The sequence below is a fragment of the Adiantum capillus-veneris genome, chromosome 28, assembly GCF_014529385.1.
Source record: "Adiantum capillus-veneris isolate H3 chromosome 28, ASM1452938v2, whole genome shotgun sequence".
Lineage (NCBI taxonomy): Eukaryota > Viridiplantae > Streptophyta > Polypodiopsida > Polypodiales > Pteridaceae > Adiantum > Adiantum capillus-veneris.
Window position 1 is genome coordinate 129,358,844 of NC_140958.1, and position 9,037 is coordinate 129,367,880.

Sequence of the window (9,037 nt, forward strand, 5' to 3'; positions counted from 1 at the left end):
CTAACTGATGTGTGGGAGTAGCTCATCTCTCATCGTAGGACTCGTGTCACTCGTCGAAACTATAGCCCCATGTGACATAACTCTCTCATGGTCATGTGATCCTGAAACATCAATATGGCTCAATGTTGTGGTCGTAACAGCCTCTCTAGGTAAATGCATGGTATGCTCCGTCACCAAAGGCTGTGAATGCTCTATCATGGGTCCGCAATGTAATCGTCTGATAGTCAATGGCTCTATGTGTGGTGCACTCACGGCAGGTGCTCTCATCTCGATGACTCGTGGTGGCTCTGATCTCATTGTAAGCATAGAGTGTGAAATGCTCATCCTGCCAAATCTAGCTCTGTGTGGTGTCTGTAAGGAGTCAGATGTCAATCTCGTCTCGGTCTCTATGCGTGGATCTCTCAATAACTGCTCTTGAGACTCATCAATCTCCAGTGTCAACCTAGATCTATGGTCATCGATAGAGTCCTGTGGAGCAATAGGTCTAGGTAGAAAGCTTGGAGGTGGTCTAATGGGTGATCTCGCTGTGTATGTGGAATCAAGCTCAATGCCGACACTAGATGTAGGTGATCTAGGGCTAGGGATAGGTCGATAAGGTAGGCCAAAATCATCGTGTAGGTACTATAATCATCAAGGCCATAATAGGTCCTACTACCCATGGATCTACCAAAATCTACCTGAGGCTCTCGTACAGGCATCTATGACTCTCTCAAATACATGCGTGCATCATCATCGACATACAAAAAACTATCATGCATACGCCGTAACTGGATTGTCACTGGATGGTATCGTGTGTTTGCAACATCCTCTAGGGATGGTACTGGGATCTCATGTCTAGAATGGATATTTTGTACTCGATAGAGTACATCTAAGAAATCTATGAGATGATCAGACCTCGTGGGGTGGGTTGTGGCTCTAACTGACCGAAAAGCATGAGTAGAGTGATCATGAGGCTGAAGCCTCACACAATAGCGATCGGTATATTGATATCGATAACATAAATGTCTAATCCTGCTCTCCTACTAGCCATAGCAACACCAAATCCGAACCTCTCAGGGCCATGGCCGTCATCAATCTAGAGAGTGAAAATACTCAATGATCATGTGGAAGCTCACTATGACTGATCTAGATCTCTCAGGGAATAGCAAGCAATATAATAAGTGTACGGCAAGATCGTGATGTGAATGGTGTGATCAAATAAAACTGACACACGGGTGACCTATAGTCAATCATGCATGATAATAGTGGCTCATAAATCACATCACAATGATGTCAATGCTATGAAAGATGTGGATAGTGAACCAATTGTTCAATGGTTGCGAGTGGTGAGGTTTCATCTATGCTGCATTTTCCAAACAAAAGTCGTTGAAGGCAAAGCACCCACTATTTGATGGTTGGTTTGATGAGTACCATGGGTTGGTTGTTTATTGGATTTGTCCTACCTTTAGGTACCCACTTTAATATTGAATCTGAATACTTTGATGGTGTGTTAGTAGAAAGCTAACATGGATACCATGAATACCATTTTTCAGGGCTCTCATTGTAGAATATTTATTATTTTTTATAAATTGAGAATATTGTAACTCCTATTTTTTGGATAAACCTTGTAATTGATGAGTCACGACTACAAGCTTCTAGATTGTATCAACCTGTCATTACATATCATTAGTTAGAGCTCCCAAATTATTAGTTTTGACCACCCAAAACCTTGGCTAAGGTATAAAAGCTAATTTTTGTAAGTTATTTGTAAGTTTTGAATAATGAAATATAGTGTGAGCTAACAGATCTCACTTCTCTCCTTCTCGCGCTTTCTACTCCCTCCCTGGTTGTCACATTGTAGTCACGTTTGTTGCATTGCAACCGCAGGTAAGAGCTCCAGGTAAGAGCTCTATGCATTGACGTAAACACATGACATTAATTCATAGCTTTTGGTGTCACCAAGCCATGGCCTAATTTTATTATAAATAGGAATTTTTACACTTCAAAATCAAAAACTAATCATAGGCGCAGTATTGGGGCATCATTGCTAAGCATTTAGGTGCATTCTGGGTCGAAAACGACTAGGTCAAAAATCCACTGCTATTAATAATCACAATTTTGAAACTTGAACTAAAGTGGGTTTTGAGGCCATAAGCATGTGTGCTTAGGTTATGTAAACTTGTCCTAGAAGTTTCATTACATTTGGATGTCATTTGATGCTGTAATGACTATGATTTGTTGTCGATGAGCGATTGGCTTGGGGTGATTTCAGTCACTTGAGTGTAGCTTGAGTTAGATTCTAGTTGTTTGTTGTTTTTCAAGAGATTGACAACCTCTTTTATCCTCCATGCACTAGTCGAGTCAGCTTCGTCCCATGGATTGACAATTTAATCGTGGTTCTTGCTAAAACTGCAATAAGATAGGATAGTGAGGTTAGACTACCGTCCCACATTTACCGCCGTTGCTGGGGATCGAAGAGACCTAAACTAGGGAAAAATACAAGCTTGTTGTGAAGTTATCCTTTAACTTCCTCTAGGATCTCCTAGAGGCAAAAACTTTCTTTTAGAAACCACATAGCCTAAGATTGTCATCTTTCGCTGTGTAGAGGTAGCTTGGAGGTAAGTTTTACTTGCCAAGTGCCTTTAGGGTTGTAGGATTGTAGAGCTAGATTAGGATTTTGAGAATGATTGATAGACGAGACAAGTCTTGAGATTAAAGCTCAGAAAACCACAAAAAAAGCAAGAAGACGAGTGTTTGTGGACACTTTCCATAACCTCATTGCATGAGAACCTAGGAGTAGGGTAAGTAGGATCCGAGGTGGATTTCAAAACATTGCTCTCTCCGAAAGAATCATTGTGAGTTGTATTTGAAGTTGCAAAATTTCAGGTCTATGGCTAGAAATAGCACGAAAAGATTCCAAACCACCCAATCCGACTGGAGAGTAAGCTTAAAAGTTGTATGAACGAGCAGGTAAGCTCAACGACACTTTGAGGTAAAAATTTCAAGAGTTGGCCAAAACTTAGATTATTTGCTTTTTCTTGATATTTTAAGCCAAATTAAGTTTTGACTTGATTCATAGGCTTAAAATAACTCATGGAATGACAGTCCTTGGAAAAAGTACAAAAAATGGTTCATTTCAAGCCCGAAATAAATAATCGCGATTATTTACTTTTAGCTCAGATTTGACCAAGGTTGATACCTATGATTCATTGCATGTGTACAAACAACTTTTGTAAAAGCACATTGGATTTGGATCACCAAACTGGCAAAAAACTGGGTAAAAACTAAAGTTTGTACTGACTTTTGAAGACTTGAGTGTAAATTGGAGAAAAAATGGTCCAAACTTGATGAAATTTGATTCATAGGCTTGTATTAACGTGATAGACATGTGTACATGCTCAATTGACCAAAAAGATGCAAAAATTTACTTGAAGTAAATAATCGTGATTCCTTACATCTGCCCCATTTTTCAATTTTTTAAACCAAGTTAGCATACCACTAGTTTTACCATGTTGTAATAAGCCCACAAACCAAACTTGGTAAGATTTGGATCTTTGGATTGGAAATTGTGACCAAATTTGCAAAGTTAGTCTGCGGACAGAAAACTGATGACCATTTGACCAAAAAATTGTCCAAACTTGATGAAACTTGGCTAGAGACCTTAAGTAGAGGTGTATCTGTGTCAAGGCTTGCACAAAAACTTGCAAAAAATTAGCTAGAGTAAATATTCACGATTATTTACATCTGCTCCCAAAATTGACAATCTTGCATATTTGAGCATACCACAAAAGGTCAAGCATATCAAGTAGACCCCACAAATCAATTTTGGTGAAATTTGGATCACAAAAGTGAGACTTAAGCCAGATTCTTGAAATTAGAGTCTACGGACACGAAACAATTGATAAACTTGAACAGATTTTGTCCAGACTTGTCCAGGGAGCTTAACAGGTTTATACTTGGCAAATCAAGCCAAAAAGTGTAAAAAGATGACAAGAGTAAATAATCACGATTATTTACTACTACTACACAGAGCCACCATTCTTTACTTTTGAACTTTTAGAGTGTTAGACCAGCATAATACAAAGCCATCGGGCAGTTTTGGTTCAATCGGATCCAAATTGGTAGATGTTCACTTAGTTTCTAGGTTGCAGATTAATCCTTTGATTTTTGCCAAAGTTGAGTTTGAAAATCTCAACTACTGACTAAATTAGCTCAATTTGAAGTGATACACATAGACCAATCACAATGGTTAGCAAAATTATACTCTCCTTGTGAAAGAATAGCTAACTTGATCAAATTTGTACAGGAATTAGGTTGCAAACGAGGAATCGGTAACTTGACAGAAACTGCAATCAAGTCAAGTGGAAGAAATTGACAACAAGTCAATCCAAAGGTAAGTACTCTATCCATGGCTTCACAAGTCTTATGAACTTTAGATCTGGTCATGTACTAGGAAATCAGGGCATATTTGGAGAAACCTTCAGTGGAGTATCCACTGAAGAAAGCGTGAATCAAGGCAATTCCTTGCACACTATCCCTGAAGAAGTCTTAGAACCTGTTTCTGATTCGACGTCCAAAATGTCTTCTTATTTGACTCACTTAGAAACCGGAACGACAATGCACTATAAGCATATAATCTCTTTTTATAAGACTAATCGCCATGGAGCTCAAGTTTACCTGGATCCTAACAAAGAGTACGCTACTCCCATTGATGACTATGGTATTGAGTTCGAAGAGGAAATCAGGACAAATAAACAAGAAAAAATGTACATAGATCGAAATGGAACTCAATATTTACAAGTCGAAAACCCTGACGTGATAGACAAATGGGGGTTAGAAGTAAATACTCTAATTCTAGATATGGCCACAAAAGAAGGACCACCAACCTTAGAATTCGAGGGATACGATCAAGTTGATTTGTAGCCTTTGAAATGGCTTAGCACTGATAATCCTAGGATCGATGTCTATTGTTGGGAGGATAGAAACATAAAAGATCTCCTATGGACTTCGCATGCCAAATTAGGACAACTAATGCCAATGAAGTTCATCTATATCTTCAAGATCAAAGAAAAAGGACGAGTAGATCTACCAACCTACCTGTTTAGGTATTGTTATAATAACAGCTTTGTTATGATGACTCCTGAGGAGCTAGAACAAACCAAATATCAATGATATTCCATAACGGATTGGATCTTGGGCCAAGGACCAAAAACTATTCCAAGAGATGAACATCATGAGAGATCTTTCGAGAGTAATGTTAAGAAACCAGAAATCACCTCATCACGTAGAAAACCGGGTGACATTAAGGCCAGTCCACGGCTACATGAGTCGCTATTTCCAACAGACTGGTTTGAAGGATTTGGAACATGACCAACTACTAGAAGACCGGGAGTTGAACCAAACAGACACGCCAGACCAGCTGATTTTTAGAATTGGGTTATAAAATACAATGGATATGGGGATCCATATGACCACTTAGCAAGCTTTAAGAAAGTGCTAAGAGCAGAATGCATATTCGATTTCCATACTCAAAGCATTGACATGGTTCCAAAACATTCCACCAAGGTCAATCATGGACTTGAACACATTAGCTCAAGGATTTGTATTTGCTTGTTCTAAAACGAGGATCAAACACAATATGGTAGCTCAAATCTACAGCTTTAAATAGAAACAAGGTGAGTCTGTTAGGGATTGTGCAACTCGAATGATACAATACATTTCCAGTTGCCCATATCTGGAGATACCTGCAAAAGAACGAGTAGTGTCATTGTTTCTAGAGGGACTGCAAAACAAAGAACTTCATGCTATACTGTATAGCAAGAAGCATACAACCCTAGAAGCATGTGTGCCAGATGTGATCGACTTAAGAGACAATTGTGATATTTTCAACAATGAAGATGTTCCTAAGGGTAACCAAAGTGAGAAAAAAACATCCACTAAACCAACACAAGTGGGAACGGCTGCTACAACATCACTTCAACCATAAAAGACATGCTCAAAAGGATGAATGACATGATGAATAACATGCAAAAAGCACCTATGAGGGGACCAGGGCAAGGGATACCTCAACAGGGACAACCAATTAGACCGCAGAAATGGTGTACAATTGAGGAAAATGTACCAACCATGAGACCAATGAGTGCTACTAACGACCAAAGTATAATGGGAATGTTCAGTACATGCACATGAGGCCACAAAACAACCCATGTATAGATACAAGCTTAACATGACACCAGCTCAAAGACCACCGATGGGTATGGAAAGACCTCAACCCATGTTGGGTCAAAAACCTATATATCTAGGATATAATGTAGTATATGTAAAGTACATGCATTTAGAAGGAGTCATAGATGAACAAGCACTAGTGCCTGTTACACCCTATGCTGAGCCTAGTCCATCTACAATAATTGTAGAAGGAGATTGGTATAATTCACATCCACCGCCAATGGAAGAACCTGTGACTTATGCTCCACCATAGCTCACACCAATGTATTATGTAGCTAATCAAGGTGCTATACCTCCTATGGTAAGACCCATGATTAAGCCAAGAATTAGAAATTGTCACAACTGCGATGCCGATGATCATTGGAAAAATGAATGCACAGAGCCTGACAAAAACCTCAAGTCGTCTGGAGCTTATTGCATACAATAATGCAAAAAGGGAGGACACTTCCCAGAAGATTGTCCTAAAAATCCTTTAAACAAGGGAAATACAGTAGTAAATGTAGTCTAAGTGATACCAAATAGCTCATCTGAGAGTGAACCGATTGTTCCAATCAAGGTAATCACTAGAGCCCAGGCTAAGAAAAAGAAACATAACTCCTCTGATGGTTCGAAGAATACAGAAGTTGCCTCTCAAAAGACCAAAAGAAGTAGAAGCAAAAGGTATAAGTTGAGAAAACAGAAACAAAAAGCTGAAATTGAGGAGAAAGCAAAAAAGCTATTCCAATAAAATGTGAAAGAACCTGGAAGTGAAAATAAAGAAACAACAGTGAAATCTGGAGGATCAATTTTGGTTGATAAAAATTTTGAGCCTATTAATGCAGCCTTCGAAGCCTACCAAGTAGGACTTAAAGCAGGCCAAAACATGGAAAAAAAACGAAAAAAGTATCCTTCTCCAGACATGGAAGCAGCTAAGCTTTGAATCTTATCAAAATTTGGTAAGAATCACGGAAGAGATGTTAGAAAAACAAAAACCAAAGCTCAAAAGTATGGCAAAACCTGAGGAGCTTGTGGTAAGAGACAATCAAGAAAAATCCAAAGTGGTGGTAGAACCCCACGTGGAACCAAAAGAGCCAAAATTTATAGTGCCAGACAAGAAAGATGCCTTAGACAGAATTCCATTCGTAGAGGAAGACTAGCCAAAACACTTATGGGAAAAAGTTTGAGAGATCAATGATGGGAGCCTAACTCTAAAGTCAGCTCCTATAGAGGAAGTTTCGTTAGACCATATTTATCCTACAGAAAACCCTAACAAGGTGGGAATAATAGAGCTCATTGTAAAAAATGTGGAAAGATTGAAACACAAAATGGATAGCAAAGAGATTCGATCTATTCCAATGAACAAAGTTGGAGAATATTACGAAGAGGAAGAAGGAAACACCATCCTTCCAGTCAAATATAATGACATTGAAACCATGGCAATACTCGATAGCGAGACATGCATAGCCATAGCACAAAATCAGAGTATGGGAACTTTGGGGGCAACTAGCCATTAGCAAAACTCGAATGAAATTGCAATTGGCAGATGGACATATTGAACAACCCTGAGGACTGCTAGAAAAAGTGATAATTAATTCCTGTGGGATTGAATATCAACACACTTTTGCCATAGTAGACTTTGGAAAGAAACTAAATTACAAAATCGTATTGGGAAGACCCTTCATGCGACAAGTACAACTTATCCAAGATTGGGGAAACAACTATCTATACTTGAAGCAAGTGGGATATATAACAAGGGTTAATTTAAAAGATCACACTTATAGAGATGTCATGAAGACACCCATACAAGAGTTTGATTCAGCCTCTTCGACTGAAACTAATGTTCCTTCGTGGTTAAAGAAAGACACTCCTATTTTCATGTGCAGAGCTTCAGAAAACGGAAGCTTAAAAAGAGAAGAATGTACCTTAGAAAGGGTTTGCATAGACGAAGCTTATGTACCTTAACCCTTTCCAAAACATTTGTCTGAGCCATTTGACAGGGCCTCAAATTTTAGCGACAATGGATGTATGTGTGAATACGTCTATGTCTACTCATTTTTGTAATGAGGATGGCTATGACATAATTCCCATCCAAATGATTTCAACCCTCCACATTGAAGATGAAATTGAGGAATCCAAGGACTTGATGAAAGCTCAACAAGTCTTTTCAGACCTCTACTATGATGCAACAGATGAGTTAGAAGAACACTCTGCTGCAGAAGATTTGGGGTTAGAAAAAGAACATGTATGAGCTAAGCTACTCCTGAAAGGAGAGGCGGGAAATTTTTTTGACTTTCCTAACCAGAAATTGAGAAGACAAAAATGGTATAGACAAAAAGAGACACCGGAAACGTGAAAACAAGACCTATGCCATCAGTCTCCAGTAGAACTCAGTTCCTAATGTAGATAGATGCACATGATTGTGTCAAGGACAAAATCATTGCTAGATATCCTTCAAATGAAAATCCCAAAATGTCAAAAACATTGAGAAAAACAAGGAAGGATACTCAAGCAAAGCCAAACAAACAGGACAAGGGGCCAACCATGACATGAGTTGAGCGGAAAAAGAAATATCAAGAGTTGAAAAAAGATCTAAAGGAGATATATACAACCAAAATGGAAACTACAAAAGTGGATGGTAAATATGTAATGAGTGTTCCATCCCATTACAAAAAATATACTCTCCAAGACGGAAAAATCATAGTAGAACAACTTGTTAGAGAACTACAAAAACAATGTGAGTCCTATGAAGGGCCTAAAAATGTGAAAAAGATAGATTTGGCTGAACCAAGAGAAGAACCTAGGCCTACCTACATTGCAAATGACCAAATAGAAGAAGAAGAAGAGCTTTTACTAG

The 9,037-nt window shown here is 38.6% G+C and overlaps 1 pseudogene; it reads right to left on the reverse strand.

Moving 5' to 3' along the window:
• LOC147421306 (uncharacterized) lies at positions 1 to 1,062 on the reverse strand (annotated as a pseudogene).
• Between the last annotated feature and the right edge of the window lie 7,975 nt (positions 1,063 to 9,037).